This window comes from Protopterus annectens, chromosome 5.part0 (assembly GCF_019279795.1).
Source record: "Protopterus annectens isolate FY-2018-M chromosome 5.part0, PAN1.0, whole genome shotgun sequence".
Taxonomy (NCBI): domain Eukaryota; kingdom Metazoa; phylum Chordata; order Ceratodontiformes; family Protopteridae; genus Protopterus; species Protopterus annectens.
This window is the reverse complement of record NC_056735.1, coordinates 87,628,403-87,647,371: the sequence shown is the minus strand read 5'-3', so window position 1 is coordinate 87,647,371 and position 18,969 is coordinate 87,628,403. Positions and strand designations below refer to the sequence as shown.

The 18,969-nt window shown below is 45.8% G+C and overlaps 1 protein-coding gene across 1 annotated transcript in view; it reads right to left on the bottom strand.

Annotated features, from left to right (window-relative positions):
* Positions 1-18,969, bottom strand: part of USP25 (ubiquitin specific peptidase 25) — a 2,531,105-nt gene that overhangs the window by 2,091,088 nt on the left and 421,048 nt on the right. The window lies entirely within an intron of this gene.

Sequence of the window (18,969 nt, the reverse complement as noted above, 5' to 3'; positions counted from 1 at the left end):
ATTCAATGACAAACATCTTCCACTACATCATCTTTGGTTCTTAGAGCAAGAAAATTAAAAGAAACCATCACAGATAAATGGAAGCTTCATAACTCTGTTTTATAGCACAGTCCAGAAATCCGGACCACTGACAAAAAGCATACCAAGGCATACAAAAACACTGACAGTGCAACCGCCTGTTAGTCAACCTGAAGTTTGCAACTAACCCAAAGCAGATGTCACTCTTTATTCTCTTCAGTCATTCCAGGAACATTAATACCACAGCTGACCATATGTACTACCCTCTCTTGCAACACGTATAGTTATTTATGCAACATTCAACTCTCGGTAAAACTGCTTGCAAAAAATATTTTGTAAAAGAAAAAATAGGACTGAGGAAGAACTGCAAAAGGTACAATTATTTTAAGACACTACACTGTGTGATGCACTTTCCATATAATAAAAAAATGAATGGGACCAGTCTATACTTCACTGCCTCCTAGAACAAAAGGACTTTTGTTAATCTTACAACAAAAAATAGGCTTTTGAAAGCCACTGTGAAAGGATGAAATAGCTGCCAGCAGTACCTTGATATTAAAACTACCATCAGAACAAAACAAGGAAGACAAAATGGAGAACATCTCCAATAGAAGCGGAAAAATATTCCACATTGGAGACTCAGCCCATAAGGCAAATCTTTTCCCATTTGCTGCAACAGATTTAACTCATGCAGGACTTCTGGGAATCCGCGAGGATGTAGACTACCATCAGAAGAGATGCATCTCTTGCCATCATAGGAAACAGAAAAACCAAGCAGTTGGGAATGGGCAGGTAAGGCTCCCTGGAGTGCTCAGTGATTAGTTCCAGCAGTGAATCGAGGGGGCTTTCCTTAAGGTAAGGTTTGATGAGGGAGAACCATATCCAGCTGGTCAAAAAGGGGCAAGAATGACTGTAGCCTTACACCAACAGCTTTCTCTATAAAATGTGGTCATAAGCAAACCATGGGCTAGGCGTGCCCCTGGGCATCTGTCCTTGAGGGAGAATAGAAAATAACTGCTACATTTGGTGCTCTGCGGGGGAGGGTCACAAATAGGTTACAGCAGAAAATACCCCAGTGACTGAAAATCTTCTCAGCTGTTGCTTGATTCAGGGATCACTTGCTGAGCCTCTCCACTCGATCACTGGATCTCATGGGAATGTATGGTGTGGTTAGAAACTGGTAGGATGCCATTACCCACTGCCATACTCTCATGGCCTCATGACAAAGTGGATAACATCTGGTTCCTCCCTCTGCTCGTTTATGGACCAGACCACTGGAATACTGTCCATCTGTGTGTTTATCACTCCCAGAGGGAGACAATCCTGCAGCTCCTGCAACACACAAAGAACTGCCCTCATCTCCAAGACATTTATATGAAGACAAGCAGAGGCTGAGCGAAAACCTTGGACCATTCTCCCATCGCAACTGTATAGTGGCCTTTGCCTGTTTAGGTGGGACATCTGGCAATGGAAGGAAAGAGGTGGGAACTTCTAAAAACGGAACGTAATAACCTCTGGATAGGATTCCCCTTTCGCACCTGTCTCATGTGATGGTGAACCACAAGTATGGGTAGAGTGATGTGCATCCCCCAGCTGACTCCAAAGCAGGTGAGCACACCTTCAGGGATTCTGGGGAAGTCCGTCAGAAAGAGGCCTACTGAAATCTTGGTTTTGCAGTCCACCTCCTGCTCTGGGGCTGTCTGTTGAAGTGACCTTCTCTGTCATAAGAGTTATACTGATGTCTGGGCTTTCAAAACCACAGTGATCAAGACTCCTTTTGGTTCCTATTGTATGGGTGCAGAGGAGTCTTGAATTTCACTCCCACCACAAACAGGGTCTTACCACTCTGCTCACTCTTCAGCATCCTTTCTTTCTTCCACTGTAGAATCAAATGGGGTGGAACCTTCAAAAGGGGAAGTTTTTGAAGGGCACTTTAAAAAATGTCTGCAATGTCGCGCAATGCAGCTAAGCAGGACAACTCATAGCAACGCTCACCAGCTACTCTTGCTGCTACATCCACTGTTGCACTGTGCAATAGGGCACATGGAGAGTTTGGCAAGGTTAAGACATGGTCGACAGAGTGGCTTGAAGCTGCTTCTCTGACTCTGGAGTAAAAGGATTCTTCAGAATGCTTGTTGAGCAAGATCCCCTATGGAATCTTGTTATATCAATGGTGCAGTTTACAGCCCAAACAGCAAGTGTAGGCCTGCTTCCCCAGTCTAGCCACTGCCAGAGACTCCTTGTTGGGTGAACGGAGAGAGTCTTCAGGGAGTAAGAAGACATCTGACCACTGGATGCTCTTGTAGAAGTCAACAAGACAGAGCAAGAGTCAAGGTAGGAGCACCACAGACTGTAGAGCCTGTGGATCTGCCCTGTGGGGGCAAAGCAATGATTCTCACCAACACTCAAAGCCACACAAACCTCCAGTGAACCAGAGGACACCACAGCTGTGGTTTGATCCACCTCCAGCAGAAGGATGTGAAAGGGACGGGGGGTGACACTTGGCTCCACTCAAGGGCCTGACACAGTGTGAGATCAGACCCAAAGACTCAAAAGCAGACATCTCCAAGGAAACTAATAGAGGCACTCAACCAAGTCCCCAGCTACAGACTCCAGCACTGAACTCCAGAGCCAACGAAGTGTGAACCAATGGCACTCAGGCCACAGGATCCAGGTGATAATACATAGCTGAAAGAACCAAAGCTGAAGTTCAGACTAGTAAGGGTGCCTGAATTAGGGTAAAGTGAATGAATACAACAGGCTTTGAGCTGATGAAGTCACAATGACTCCAATCTCAATCTAGGCCTTGGAACGTTTGCAGAAGGCAAGTTAAAAACCTCAAGCTCTTGAGGTACTTCTGTAGGACTTGAAGGATTTTGTAGAGAGGGCTAAAGGATGTCTCAAAGCTGGGCATTCCTGTTTCTTTGGTAAGTCATGAAGAGCAACAGGAACTCTTAGCTTGGGATCTGAAAGAGTAAGTAGGGGATCTGCGAAGCATGTTCCTCAATCCTTGAAGCCGATCGAAAACTCACACAGACTTCTCTTTGGATCAGAGTCCTTGGCTTTGGGGAAAATATTAGACTTAAGTACAGCAGTTTTTGGATCCAGAGGAAATAGTCCCTTAACCATAAACAAGCTTGTTCCTCCAGTGTGCAAGTGCCTTGGAACCAAAGGGAGCACAAATGTCACAGGAAGCAGAAAACTCATGAAGACCTTGAGTGAGAATTTTGTGTCCACACTTACAGCATTTCTTAAGACTAGGGTATTTCTCCATTAAGTACACAATCACAGCAGTCGGCGATGAACATGCCAAACTACATCCCAGTAATAAAAAACCCCAAAAAGCAGTCTACAAAGTTAACTGTCCAAAACAAGTAACAGATAATACACTATGAAGGGCTGGAAGAAAGATGGGGACAACGCCAAAGAAAAGCCAAGCAATTCATGTGTGCAGTAAGGGGGGAGGGGGGTTCGCTGAATGGCTAACTAGTTTCTCATATCCTTGCACAGAGAAGGGTGCTAGTGTGAAGAAAATCAAATGCAGGAAGACTTGCATCAGCATCAGGACAGAAACTGATGCCAAAGCCTAGGGTAAGGACCTCCACCCTGAAGAAACGGAGCACAAGCAAATCATGGACAATCCCAAAATTGAAGAAAAGGATGCTGAAGCCCAGACTAATGGCTCAATCCTGGCCAATGCAGCTGAGAATTTATTCAGCCTCCATGATGATGTCAAGAGCTTTGACAAAGACCAGTTGAAGTATGGTCATACCAAATGGAACTGTGGCCAATGCTGAACAGAGAGATCAGACACAGGTGAATGTTCAAGTCAGACACCAGTGGGATGGGTTACGGACATACTAGAAACAGCACACACTAAATGAATCAAAGCTGCTGATGGGGGTATGTATAATAGACGGACACACTAAATGAATCAAAGCTGCTGAGGGGGGTATGTATAACAGACGGACACACTAAATGAATCAAAGCTGCTGAGGGGGGTATGTATAATAGACGGACATACTAAATTAATCAAAGCTGCTGAAGTGGGGTATGTATAATAGTTTGCAGGCAAAGAACACGCTACAAGAGGATACCTACAGACCCTGGACTGGGGAGGGAAAGCAGACTTGGTTGGGTCTGGGGAGGAGATTGCACACACCATCAGTGAGGTCAGGTGATCTGAGGGCAGGGGGCATAGAGTCTTCATGGCTGCATAAGACTCAGCCGCATGGCTTATCCCCATACTATACATGGGGCATCTGTTAGGGGGGAGATGGGTTATCAGAGACAATGGGGCAGGCCTGATGGTTGGCAAGCATGAGTGAAAAAAACACCAGGTGGTCTTTCACCTTGAAACTTGACCTGTTGTCAGTATTCTGGCTACCTTCCACTTCTCCAAGTCCTGCTACACTGACACCCCCCCCCCTCGCTAAACTTTAACACTACCTTTTCCTGCTGAATGTTTTGACCTGGACCCACTAATGTAAAGCATCCATGTTCACAACTATATGCAAGACTAATACCTCTCAAATATGCAGATGCCTCCATATCATTTAAGTGTCAATTATCAATTTTCATCATACAACTTAATTTTATGGAGGCTATTCAAAACAAAGGGTTTTGAACAATAGAGAGTCCTTTAATGCTCTGTACATCAAGCACATTCCTTCTCTAAGGGAGAGCTAAGACATAGAAGCAAGTTCCTGTAGTCTGACTAAGACATGACTTGAAGCACCAATTCTCTTTGCAAAGAATCTTTGTACCCTCTCCAAAATGCACCATGGCATGCCAGCAAGTTACAGAACAAGATACAGTCTGCTAGAACTGGTTAGACAAGAGCTGCATATACAATGGGGCAATCACCTCAGTATCACAGCTTTCAAAGCCAAAGATCACTAAGAGGCAAATCCACATGCTTTACAGATGGTAGCAGTTACGGAGATATTAATTGCACTGTCATAAGTAAAACACCTTTGAGTCCTTGAACTTTGTTAACATTTACTTGTTGCCCATTAGCTTTATATAAAGTTGGTGGGGAAAAGAGGGCAGGAACCAAAGAGTAAACTTGTAAGGGTGGTTTGTCAAATACCAGAACATTGCATTTTTCTTGCTCCTCCCAGAATCTTGCCAAGTTGTCTCACTACCAATATACATCCCATTCATTCCAAAGACATGGGGTGGGGCATTCCCAGACTAGACAAAAGCCCTATGGCACATTTGTTTTAGCCAAGGAATAACACATTGGTCTCTATTCCCCATCAAGAGTCAGATGGGTAGAAGCCAGTCAAGCTTGGTGGTCCTAGGGGTCAGCCCAGCCTACCCTCTCTCCTTGGCAGCTCCAAGCTTTGCTACTGCTGTCCCCCAAGGGGATATCTGCCTGCTCATGAAGATTTCCCCTTGACTACCATTGTAAAATGCACTGCAAAAGCAGGGGCTTGGTAGGCTCAAACTCTACCAAGCAACATCTAGTGCTCCCCGAAAGGCATTACCCTTGTGGCAAGTCACATTTGCCTCTCTCAGGATGAAGGAGTTGGCAGCACTACTGCTTCTACCCGCTTTCCTACCTTCTATACAGCCCTAAGCCACTATCTGAACTCTGGTCATCTGCATCACAGTCAGGGCTTTATCTCCTGATGTCACAGAAGTGGCTTTGAACGCTGCATTTTTTTTTTTGAATGCATGTACAATATTAAGTGCCATCTCAAGACAGGTAGTGCCAATAAGGTTTCAAACAATGCTGCTAATTCTGCAGTCATCTTAACATCTGATGATCCAGACACTGGAGTTAATTATGATGTCTGAGAAAAAAAAAATAAAGATTACTAAATACACAGTGAATTTTTGTGCCTTTGTCTTTCTGAAAAGATTTCAAGCCTGCATAAACTAAAGCACTGACTGGTGCGAAAAGCTACCAGGCAATCACCACCTTCCCCTTCACTGATGTGCTTTTTAAACCTGGCGATTTCAAGCTGACCACCCCTACTGTAAATTCAGCTTAATAAGCCCCCCCCATTCTACACTGCTGTCAATATCTTTATTTGCCTTTCCTTGCGATTATACTGAAAATGTACATTTTGCCTCTCGTTTGTTTTACTGAGTTACTTGTTCTGAATTCATTATTTAGCTAGCTGCTGGATAACAGTATAAAAAGTAGTATATTCTTACTTTCTAGCAAGCATTTGTTTTTACATCAAAAGGTCAGTGGATTTTCCATCTACTACACTGGGAGGAAGCCTGGTCCGTTTAGGTTGGGGAAACGCTTGAGATTTCTGCATGTAGTTTTATTGACTGTAGGGCTGATTAATCAGCTTATCTTGTGTTTAGTGCCTTTATAAATTCTGTACATTTGAGTGACAACTATTTGATACCAAGTGAAGACTTTTACTGAAAAAGTCACACTTTAATAAGATGTTAAAAAGTACACTGCTGCATCCGTACCCAAGTTTGCTTGTGGTAGCATTTCACTCCACACGCTCCTTTACTGTGCTTTTACATTAGGAAGACTGGGATTATAAATCTATTTGGTAGCAGATGTTTACCTGGTCTATCTGAGCTGGGAAGCACACAAAAAGGCTCTAAGTATCTTTTTGCATATTCTCTTACATACTGCGACTGTACTTAAACAGTTTCAAAAACCAGCACTTTATGCTATTGTGACTTTATTTACATTTGTTTTTATTTTTCAGTAGTAATTGCATTGTTTTACATTATATCCATTCTTTGTAGGGCTAATGTAGGTAGTTTGTGTGGTCCCATTACACTTGAGCTCCAAACCAGCTATTCTACATTAAGATGTTTTTCTGCACCCTTGGGGAAGAAGTGTACTGATCTAACCTGTATCAGCTGGTGATTGCTGGTGGAAGCCTTATTGTGTGCTTTCCTAATTGGTAGTTAGCTTAAAAGTGGTCTCTCTCTGCTGGTATTTAAGCCTCACATTTGCAGATTGCTGCTGTTTGTGCAGCAGTGGTTAGCAGTGCACTTGTACAGATGCAAAAGCCTAGCTCCTCAGTTTTTCTTTAAACAGCTGTCAGTGAAAAAGCTTTCCAAGCTTTTCTGTTGCTCTAGAAGCAACGCAGTTGTACACTGAGCAGCATTACCTTACTGATCAACCTTAGCCTACACAAAGTATAGGTCCCTCTTGTAGTTTCAGTGCTACCAGCCCAGGCCTGTCAAATTAACCCAGTCCCTTCCCTAATAAAACATACATAAAGAGTCTGTATATCATAGACAGGAAGTTTCCCAATCATTTCTCTGGCCAGCCTGATACACATGGGCATCCTGAGGCACTGTAACAATTGTCTCATGTACACTGAAAACCACTTACTCCTGAAATTAGAAGTTATGTACTCACCATAACGTTCCATCTGAGTAGGTGTATTCATTTGTCTGCAACCTGTGGGTTATGGATCCGATATCGGATCCGAACCGGCATAGTTTTCCAGCTATGGATCCAAGCTCTCAGCTCCTCCCCTCACCCATAATGCCCTGCTCTACCCTCATGACCTCAGATCGAGTTTGCCAAAGCAACAATACCCTCAAAAGGGTAACACGGAATATGCAGGAAACTGAAAGGCCAGGGGGATAGGAGGGCGGGATGGTTGCAGACAAATGAATACACCTACTCAGATGGAACGTTATGGTGAGTACATAACTTCTAAATCTGAAGTAGGATATTCATTTGTCTGCAACCTGTGGGACAGAGTCCCCAGCTACCTGAATCTTGGGCGGCCATCATGGAAGGATATTCCGGAGCACCGCGGAGCCAAAGGATGCTCTACCCCTAGATGCAAGATCCAACTTATAGTGAGAAATAAATGTATGAGATGAAGCCCACGTGGCTGCTGCACAAATATCATCTAGAGGAATCCTAGCCTTGAAGGCTGCCGAGGTAGAAACTGACCGGGTTGAATGGGCATGAACACTCCCCGGTGCGGGCCTTCCTGACGCTTGATAAGCCAATAAAATGCACTGTGAAATCCAGCGGGACAGAGAAACTTTAGAAATTGGCTTGCCCAAATTGAATTTTGCAAAGGAAATAAACAGCTGGTCGGATTGCCTATGACCAGCTGTCCTGTTGAGATAAAATCTTAGTTGCCTGTGAACATCTAGTGAGTGTAGCTTATATTCACCTTTGTTTTCATACTTAGGAAAAAAACAGGGAGGTTAATGGATTGATTGATGTTTGCTTCAGAAGCGATTTTAGGAAGGAAGGACGGATTGGTCCTGAGGGAGACACGGTCCGGATGAAATACCAAGTAAGGAGGTTTAGCTGATAAAGCTTGAAGTTCAGAAACTCTCTTGGCTGATGTAATGGCTACCAAAAGGCTGTCTTGTAGGACAAGAATTTGAGATCCACCGTGGCAGCGGGCTCGAAAGGGGGAGCGGTCAAGGCCTGTAGGACCAAAGAAAGGTCCCAAGGAGGAACTGCTTGCTTTATAGGGGCCTGAGAAGGAAAGTACCTTTAAGAAATGTTTTGCACAATTTGGCTGACATAAGAGGATTAGACTCATGACCAATGTGATAGTGAGAAATTGCCGCCAGTTGAACTTTGACTGTGGAACTGCTGGCACCATCATTAAAGAGAGGTTAGAAAATCAAGCACTACAGGGAGAGGAACCGTGAAGGGATTTAGGCCTTGCCGCTCCGCCCAAACAGAGAAACGTTTCCATTTGCTTCGGTAAACCTTTCTAGTGGATGGTTTATGAGCCGCCACCAAAATAGCCTTTACCGGTGAAGAAATACGGCGAGTTCTTATCAAGAGTGGAACTGGAGCAGCCAAGCGGTCAGCTTCAGGTTGTCCAGGTTCGGAGGAGGAATGCAGGATGGATGGGAAATCAGATCCGGGATGGGATCTAGAATCCAAGGAGGATTCACCGAGTGAGACCTTAGGAAGGGGAACCAGATCTGTCGAGGCCAGAATGGAGCAATGAGAATCATTCTGCAACCCACCGAGAGGCTTTCTGAAGAACTTGGAGCATCAGAGGCAAGGGTGGATAGGCATACAGAAGACCGGGTGGCCAAGCATGCACCAGAGCGTCTCTTGGGGTACCTCCGGGAGGAGGTATTAGAGCGAAAAACTGTCGCACTTGGTGTTTGAGGGAGAAGCAAAAGATCGCATGAAGGGTTCCCCACCGTGCGAATATGCGTTCCGCTACTTGACAATTGAGAGACCACTCGTAGGGGTCAGAATGGTGCGACTGAGCTTGTCCGCTAGGATGTTGGACCGACCGAATGCGTTGCTATGAGAAAGCGATTGGTGGAAATTGCCCATTCCCAAACTCTCATGGCCTCTCGACAAAGAGGGTAAGACCTTGTTCCCCCTTGCTTGTTGATGTACCAGACAACAGACATATTGTCCGATTGAATCGCAATTGTTCCCAAGGGAAGAAAGTCCTGAAGTGCTAGCAACGCTAAGAGCACTGCTCTCATCTCTAGAACATTGATATGCAGTAAGGTCTCTGAGTCGTTCCACGTGCCTTGGACTGTCCGGCCCATAAAGTGCCCCCACCCGAGGCGGGAGGCGTCCGTGGTCACCGTGGCGAGAGGGGAGAAGCACAAAATGGGCGACCCTCGTGGAGATCCGGGAGTGGAGCCACCACAAGAGGGACCGCTTGCAAGCCTTGCTGATCGCTATGGGATGATGCATGGGAGAGCAAGGTATGACCACTGTACTAAGAGCGCCCACTGCAGAATGCATATTGAGCCTGGCAAGAGGAAGAAGTGCTATCGACGAAGCCATGGACCCTAGAGCCCTCAGGACCAACTCCGCTGGAACAGAACATGAATGGAGAATGGCCCGCACCTGGAGCTGCAGATTTAGAACTCTGTCCGCAGTGAGGAAGGCTCGTAAACTCCTTGTGTCTAGTCTGGCCCCTATGAAATCTAAGAGCTGAGTGGGCGCCAGGTTGGACTTGTTTGTATTTATTGTGATGCCCAGAAATGGAGCAAGATGGAGAAAGGAGTCTCGCGCCGAGAGAAGTAGATGCCTCGTTGGGGCGGTAAGGAGCCAGTCGTCCAGGTAGGGAAAGACCTGCATCCCCTGATGCCTCAGGTGGGCCGCTACCACTGCTAGTACTTTGGTAAACACCCTGGGGGCTGTGGTGAGACCAAAGGGAAGGACCCGGAACTGGTAGTGACTGGCTCCCAGCCGGAAGCGGAGAAACCTCCTGGAGCGCCTGTCCATTAGGATGTGATAGTACGCGTCCTTGAGATCTATCGAGCACATCCAGTGGCCTTCTCCCAGAAGGGGGAGAATAGATTGTAGAGTGACCATTCGGAATTTTTGTTTGGGGACTGCCAGATTCAAGAGAGAGAGGTCTAGGATTGGTCTTAGTTCCCCCGTCTTTTTTGGCACTAAAAAGAATCTGGAGTAGAACCCTGATCCGATCTGGTCTGGGGGAACGGGCTGGATGGCTCTTTTCTCTAGCAGATGGCCAATTTCTGCCAAAGCGGCCTCCCTTTGACCGGGTGGTACGTCTGGGAGGGACTTCATCTTTGGAAGGTGAAGGAAAGGAATGCGATATCCCCTGGATATGATCTGGAGAACCCAGCGGTCCGATGTTATGGACTCCCATGCCGCTAGGTGCCCCGAAAAACGTCCCCCGACTGCCTCCAGAGTAGAGCAGTCGGGCAAGCCCGCAGGGTTGCTGCGGGCCGTTCAGAGAAAGGTTCCCTGGACCCGAAGTTTCTGGGAGCCCCTCTGCCTCTAGGGCGGCGTCCTCCCTGTCCTCCTCTGCCACAGAAGGACTGGTTGTCCGGAGCAGGCTGGGACTGCTGCGACTTCCGGAACCACATCTTCTTCTGACCCTTTTGGTTCCTAGAATAGGGCCTCTGGGGTGCAGAGAAGCGGATTCCGACGGCAGACAGCGTCTTCCGTCCTTCTCGCTCTGGGTCAACGTCGCAACGGTCTTGCCAAACAGAGCAGAACCATCAAAAGGCGTTCGCAACGACGCCTTGAAGGGCTCAGAAAATCGCAGTGGCGGAGCCAGGCCTGACGCCTCGTGACCAGTCCTGTCCCAAGGCTCTAGCGGCGCCTCCGTAGCATGGGAGAGTAGCCGCATAGAAGTATTTGTGACTGACCTAAGAGTGGCCATTTTGGTGGAGTGCAGAACTCTGTCCTCCTCCGAAATGGACTCAGGGGATGCAGCGTATCCTTAATAAGGTCTCGCTGCATCCGAATAACATGTGCCAAATAGTTCAGCGCCCTTACCGAGAAGGTCGCCGAACTGAACATCCGCTTCCCCAAGCGGTCCATCATCCGAGACTCCTTGCTCGGTGGGTGGACTGAGGGACTCTCCTGAGCCAGTTCCCTCTTTGTGGCCGCCGCCATCAACATGGCATCTACAGGAGGCCCCTTACTCCAATGGGTCCTGTCGGAAGGCGGGCTAAGGATTCTATCAGGTCTTTTGGGAATTGGCTCCACGGTGTCCGGTTCCTTCCACGCCCTGGTGGTAATAAGGTCCACCAGGGGGTCGGCAGGGGACACCCAAGAGGTAGACGGGCCCGCTTCAATGCCTCCAAGAACACGGACTCGTCCGAGGAAGACTTGGGGGCAGACCACCCCCCCCTAATACGGAGCATTTCCATGATGTCTCCGAAGGAGACATCCTCGGGGTGACCGTGGGGAGCCTTCCCTTCCTCCAAGTCCGTGTCTTCAGTGAGAGACTCAGGGAGTCAATGTGCCTCCTTTTGCGTATGCTTGAGGAGCCTCCTCTGGGGGCTGTCAGAGGAGTCCTCGCAGCAGCAATTTGCTCCATGGGAGCAACTTGGGGCACAGAAACGGGCTGTCCCAGGGGCCGGATGGTGGAAGCCTGGCCCAGTGCAGAGGGAGCGGACGGAGCCGAAGCAAGTGCCGGGGTCCGGAGACCCTCAACAGAGCCCTCTCCACTACATCAAAAGCGAAGGGGAGCCGACCTCGACCAAAGGATCCGACAATCGGCTCCCCTCGGATCCGAAGAGTGGATCGGAGCCGGCGCCGAAGCACTCGGATCCGGGACAGTGCGCCCGACACAGACGGCGCCGGCGAGCACTGATCCCCGGATCCGGCTCGGATCCAGGCTCCGAGATCGGGTCCGACACACTCGAGGCAGGGTCGGATCCGGTACCAAGTACTATCGGGTCCCACCTCCCCGCCCGGCTGCTCGGCTCCAGTAGCTCCGTACCCGGGTAGCGGGTCGGAGAAGGAGCAATAGGCTTAAAAGGGTGTTGAGCTCCCCCCGGAGGGGGGGGAGGCAAGAGCACTCCCATCTGCATCTGGGCCTGGATGAACCTTCTCATCATCCGGTCCAGATCAGCATCGGAAAGGCTATGGGTAGATCTCGACGAGGCTACCGAGGTAGGCCTGGAATGCCTCCTCGATAGCCTCGGAGATCGGGTCTCCTCCTCCTCGGGACCCGGTGAGAAGCAAACAGGGGACCGGAGCCGAGAAGGAGGAGACCGAACCGACAACGGAGCCGGGGGAGAAGCCCGCTTAGCTGGCGGGGCCGAAACAGAGGTCTCGGCCCGCCGCAGGTGCTTCTCCTCCGTCCTTTCTAGATGCATCCCTCTCCTCTCCAGAAGCGGGAGTTTGAGTCCCCGGAGCAGGAGGGGGTGCCACAGGGGGAACTACTGCAGCCGCAGGAGTCCCCGAAGGAGCGGAGGTCGGAGCCAAGTCCGGCGGTAAAAGACCCGCCAAGACCAGCTTGGACCTCCGCTCCCTCAGTGCCCTGGGGTTGAACCCTGCACAAATGGTACAACCAGATGTGAGGTGTTCAACCCCAAGACATTTTGACACGAGTGTGGCCATCAGCCGGAGAGAGCTTATGGCCACACTCGGAGCATTTGGAAAATATAGACTTAGGCTGTTCAGCCATAATCTATAACAACCCAAAGTTACTGAAAAGTAACTTAAACAAAAAATAAAGCACACAGGCCTACACACACACTCTACGTACAGCGAGGGGAGGGAATAAAAATTATTACTGTAACTTAAAATACACTTAAAAACAGTCTATATAAACGGGAAACCTACTACTTTCACACAAAAATTATTAAAGAAAGAGAAAATAGTCTATTTTTCAACAAGAAAAAGTCTACTTAGCTGAGAGCTATGTATCCACATCTAGTTACCAGCGCGGCAAACAAGATCTGAGGTCATGAGGGTAGAGCAGGGCATTATGGGTGAGGGGAGGAGCTGAGAGCTTGGATCCATAGCTGGAAAACTATGCCGGTTCGGATCCGATATCGGATCCATAACCCACAGGTTGCAGACAAATGAATATCCTACTTCAGATCAAATAGTTTATGTGAGAGATGTAGTTACATTAAGAAATTGGAGTCAAGACTCTCACCATAAAGACAAATTGAATGCCAAACAGGTTGTCACTCGCACACACTTCCCACACTAAATAAGGGCACAACACAAACACGCATATGCGGAAGTACTCACTAGCAACTTACCAAAAGATAAGGACCCCCAACGCCTCATCTGCAAGGCCATGGAAAGAATAGTTTTTTTTTTTTTATTTATTGTGAACTTTCCATATCTGGATGCCACTGCCTGCATTTCTCTTCGAATTAAATATCACAAAGATGGAATGTGGAAAAGATTAGTAAAGCAGAAATTAAAGAAATAGAAGTTGAAGTTATGGAGGGTCTGCGAAGTGAAGGATTTAATGTAGAAGGTCTAACAGATCACATCACAGCACGATGGAGTGAGTCCCCGGAATAAGGGAAAGCAAGAAGATCAGGAGACGTGAAGAAGAAATATGGACATGGGAAAGGAAAAGAGATTTAATCAAAAGCTGAAAGCACCACAACAGGATAAGGCGATGTATATCCAAATCAAAGGAAAACCAGTGGAACAGGAAGCAATTGGTCAAATGCCACATCAAGATATTTTGGAGCCTTCCACAAGAAACCAGTATAAACGCTCACTTGAAGCTAGACAGCAAGGAAAGGAACAGGAAACTGTTGAAACTCTGATGCAGTTAATGTTGGAGTAAATAGACCAGTGAGTTCCCATATCACAGAGCAACAGATGGCACTGGATGAAATCTAAGAGAAGGTGCCACAGGAAGATGCTACAGCACTTTCGATAGAATGCCTGCAGGAAACGGAAAACAGGGGATGTGCCCTCTGTTTGGAAGAAAATGAGCTAAGGGAGGAGTTGTTTGATTTAATGGACATGGATAGATACATTAAGATCAATGAAAGAAACAGACTGCAAAAGGTTAATAAAACCCCAAATGTCAGAAGGTTGATAGAACAAATGAACAGTAAATAGGACTGCCCATAGAGAGCCATGTGATAGAACAGAAGTACACAGAATATATTACTGTGCAGCTAAATTAATAACGGATAAAGTTCTACCACAAGAACACAGTAGTGAGGGAAAGGAAGGGGAGAAATCGAATATCATCATGGAAGTATCAAAAAGAGAAACCTATAAAGCAGTTAAGACAAGACGTGTCACTTTAGAAGACTATAGAGGGAACAGATCAACAAAAACATTAAGATAGACATGATAAAAGCAATGCACAGTGTTAGAAAAGACCAGGATCTATCATACACCATCGCATGCAATAAACTAAACATTTCAGCACAGGTAGACAAGATACACAGATAACTGTAAGGGAAAAGTACAACATAAGCAATTTACTGATGACCTAAAAAGGTTTTATAAAGAATAGGGGTAAAAGGAATTGAAAGACAGCCAAAAAAGAGGATGTAGATACATTTTGGAGAAGTATCTATGAAGATCTTGTGGAACATAAAGATGCTAAATTGATAGAAGTAAAAGGAAGAATAAGAAGTTTAAAAAGGTACAGGATATGAAATGGGATGAAGTAACAGCCAGAAAGAGATTGAAACGAAGTTAAGAAAACCCTCTAATTGTAAAACGCCAGGGCCAGATGCAGTACCTAACTTTTGGTTAAAAGTATTAACATCTTTGCACGAGGATTTAGCCATGAGCAAGAACTATCTATATGTGCACCCCAAACAGACACCAACCTGGCTAACAAGAAAAACAATGCTCCTACTTAAGAGTGAACCTGCAAGCTACCCTAAAAATTAGACACCAATAACTTGCCTTCCAATGACATATAAACTATACACTGGAATGGACGCTGACAGTTTAGTAATGTAGAAAAAAACTTAATTATGGCAGTAGAACAAAAGAGCAATAAAAGAAAGTCATATGGAACAAAGGATCGTTGGCTAAAGTTAAAGTGGAGAATTGTAAAAAGGGAAAGAATCCAAATATGGCATGGATTGACTACAAAAAAGCATTTGATAGTATCCCACATTCATGGACAAAAAGAGTGCTTAAAAATGTAAAAGATACACCCTACATTGATTGTTTCATGGTTACTATAATAAAGTCAGTGGCAGACCACTTTGCAATTCAGCCATAATAAAGGACAGATTATTATCCCAGGGATAAAAATTTAAAGGGGGATATTCCAGGGTGACTGTCAACCTTTGCTATTCTGCCTTGCCATTAACCGGTTTACTTAACAGCTTAGACCACGGATACAATTTGGCTCCTAGAAAACAAGTCTAAAGACTCTTCTTCTCCGTCGATTTAAAACTGTATAGCTCATCAGATAACTGAAAGCAAAGCTGCAGGTTGTCAAAACTTTTTCAGATGACATTAGAACGTCATTTGGTCTTGATAAATGTGCAAAAGCAACCTTTAAAGCAGGAAAACTGCAGCACCAAGAAAATATCAGTTTGGGACAAGAATGTGATATAAAAACTTTAGCACGAGGGTGTGTATAAATACTTGGGGACTGAAGGATCAGCAATAAAACATGAAAAAATGTAAATAAAACTCCGTAAGGAATACTTAAGACTTAAATTAATCCTGAGAACAGCACTGACATCTAGGTACAAGATCCAAGCTATTTATTTTACATATTTAATTAAATTTGTTGACCGGGAGTGTCCAACTGGATGTAGGTCCATTTTCAGCAGAGGCCCAGGGAGAAAAGCTCCACAGTTAAAATATACAGACAGTAGTTACACTGGATTTACATAGCAATTAACAATTTGATTAACATAGCAATTAATTACAAACATAGTTACAGATGAAGAACATAGTACATCAGTAGACAACTAGAATCTTTATCATCTGCAAAGTACATAACAGACATTAACAATTGTTACATTAAGAAGTTCCTGCCGTATAATAAGTAGTTAGGCTTATGAGCATCTGAGCTTGCTATAATCAAGGTAGTTAGTGGGTTGGAAAAGAAAGGTAGTGGGTGGATGGGGTGGGTGACAGAGGGGGAGTTGCAAGGGCATAGCCAGCATGTTTTTAGGTGCGCTTTTAGTAAAAAGTTTTGAAGTGGGTGCATGATGGTACAGAGGTAATTGTGGGTAGGAGGGAGTTCCATAATTTGGCTATGGCGCAAGAGAATAGTGCTTCACCAGCAGAGTTATTGGCTTTAGTGACCTGAAAGTGATTTTTATTGCTGGATCTTAGTGGTCTGGTGGTGCGATACGGTTGGAGTATATTCTGGAGAGATGGGACTTTTAGTGGATGGTTTACTAGTTTGTGGGAGAGTGTGAGTTGATACCATTGAAGGAGGTGAGGGAGTTCAAGCCAGCCCAGTTCAGCAAGTGACAGACAGTGGTGACTACGGTAGGATGCCCCTGTGGAAAATTTGGCGATTTTGTTGTAGCAGGTCTCTAGCTTGTTTAGATCGTATTGCCTTAGGTTGGTATACATTGGAGAGGCATAAAGTAGGGTGGAGATAAGGTGAGAATTTGCTACTGAAATCTTTGCTGCTTTTGTGAGAAGTTGCTTATTTCTGTAGAACGCTCCTAGTTTTTTTGTGGACTTTTTTATGGTCATGGATATGTGAATGTCAAATTCTAGTTTATTGTCTATTTCCACTCCTAGCAGTTTGGCGTGTTCTGTTGGGTGTATAGTGGTGGTGTCTTTTGCTGTGATGTTAAAGTGAGAGTTGTTTTGAGTATGTTTGGTGGGTTGGAAGAGGAGTAGTTTAGTTTTGTTTGGGTTGAGTATTAATTGGGCATTGAATAACTAAGTTTCAGCGAAAAAGGCTTCCTGTGTGACTTTTTGCAGTTTGGGTAAGGACTGGGCTGAGCAGATGATGGCTGAATCATCTGCGTACTGTACGAGTGTGCCATGTTTGGTGGCAGACAGTAGATTATTGGCAAAAATAGAGAAGAGTAGGGGGTCCAAGGATGGATCCTTGAAGAACCCTTAAAGAGACAGGTAGTTGAGGAGATATGTCATTCTGCCATACAACGGATTGTTAGTGGTCAGACAAGCAACTCTGAAACCAGTTGGTGACGGACAGAGAAGGATAGGTTGTTGAGGACAGAGAGGAGTTGTGTGGGACCATGTCAAATGCTTCTTCTAGGAAAGTAGCAAAGGAGAGATAGCCATTGTTTTTATGCTGAAGGATAGTGTTAGTAAAGGATAGTAAGGCAGTGATGGTGCTATGGTTTGGTCGGAAACTATGCTGAGTATTGGAAAGGAGGTTGTTTGTAAGGAGGTAGTCTGAGACCTGAGTGTGAATGCATCTCGCTAGTATTTTGGCGAGTGGAGAGAGAATAGCTATGGGGCGGTAATTGGTTAGTTCTGTGGAGGGGCTGCCTTTGTGGAGGGGAATTATATGCAATACTTTCCATAGTGTGGGAACGTAACTTTCTGACAGAGATCAGTTAATCAAGATGGATACTGGGTAGGCCAGAGCATCAGCTGCAATTCGTAGGTATTCACTTGGGAGGTTGTCTGCTGCTAATCTGGTGGGCTTAAGTTTAGCTAAGAGTTTTTTTATGTTGGAGGTAGGTACAGGAGAAAAAGAGAAGACAGTGGAGAGATTACTAGTTGAAGGTGTGGGTAGGAGGGGAGGGGGGTTGTGTTGTCTAGCTAATGATCGTATGGTGTGTGTGTGTGTGAATTGTGTGTTGAATGAGGTAGCAATATTTTTGAAGGAGTGAGGGATGTTAGGAGGAAGGGTACTAACTTTACTTGGGTGGAGGATGGAGTTTATGGAGGACCAGAATTGTCTGAGGGAGTCTAGGGCAGACTGTTAGTATTGGAATTTGTCTTGTTTTATTAGCTTTTTGACTCTATTGCGTAGTTCTAGGAATTTCTGTCTAGTTGAGGGGGTTTTGGTTTTCTGCCAGTGCTCCCAGGCTTTATCCCAGTTTTTCATTTCTGACTTAGTGGTTTCTGTAGCCATGGGGAGGGTTGTGCTTTGGTTATGGAAAGTCTTATGGGGGCATGGTAATTAAGGATGCTCAAGAAAGCAAGAAAGAAAAGATGTACAAGAATGATGCCACAATACAGAGATAAGATGATCAGCTTTAACAATTGGCTTAAACACTGGTGTCATTCAAAGGGGATCCAGTATCTGTCTGCCTGAGATGACATGTTGGGCAAGCCACGCTGCTTCGCAAGGGACGGCTTGCACCTGTCACCCCTGGGATTCCGGATATTGGCAAAGGCTCTTGCCACCCCCATAGTGCCTTTTTTAGGCAAGGCTCAAATTCTAAACCTACCACCCTAGAACACAAAAAAGGAAAAAAACTAAGGGTAATGCTGCTCAATGCCAGAAGTCTAAATCTCAAAATGCACGCACTCGAGGCCCTTCTCAGTATGGAGAACATCGATGTCTGTGCTGTGACAGAAACCTGGTTCAAGGCTCCTGAGAGCACCCCAGCTATCAGGTTTTACCTCATATCATGCGTTCCGGCCCCAAAATCCGGACAATACCAAGAAAGGAGGGGGGGGTATCCATATTCATCAAGGACACCCACACCTCAAGACTGGTGGCAACGCATGATGCATCGGAGACCATCCAGGTGCAATTAACCGTAGGCAAGACTGCTCTGCAAATTGTAGCATGTTACAGGCCACCCTCACAAACTCAGAAACCTCACATGGCCTTCCTGAAAACACTAGAGGGGATAAATGTATCACCAAAC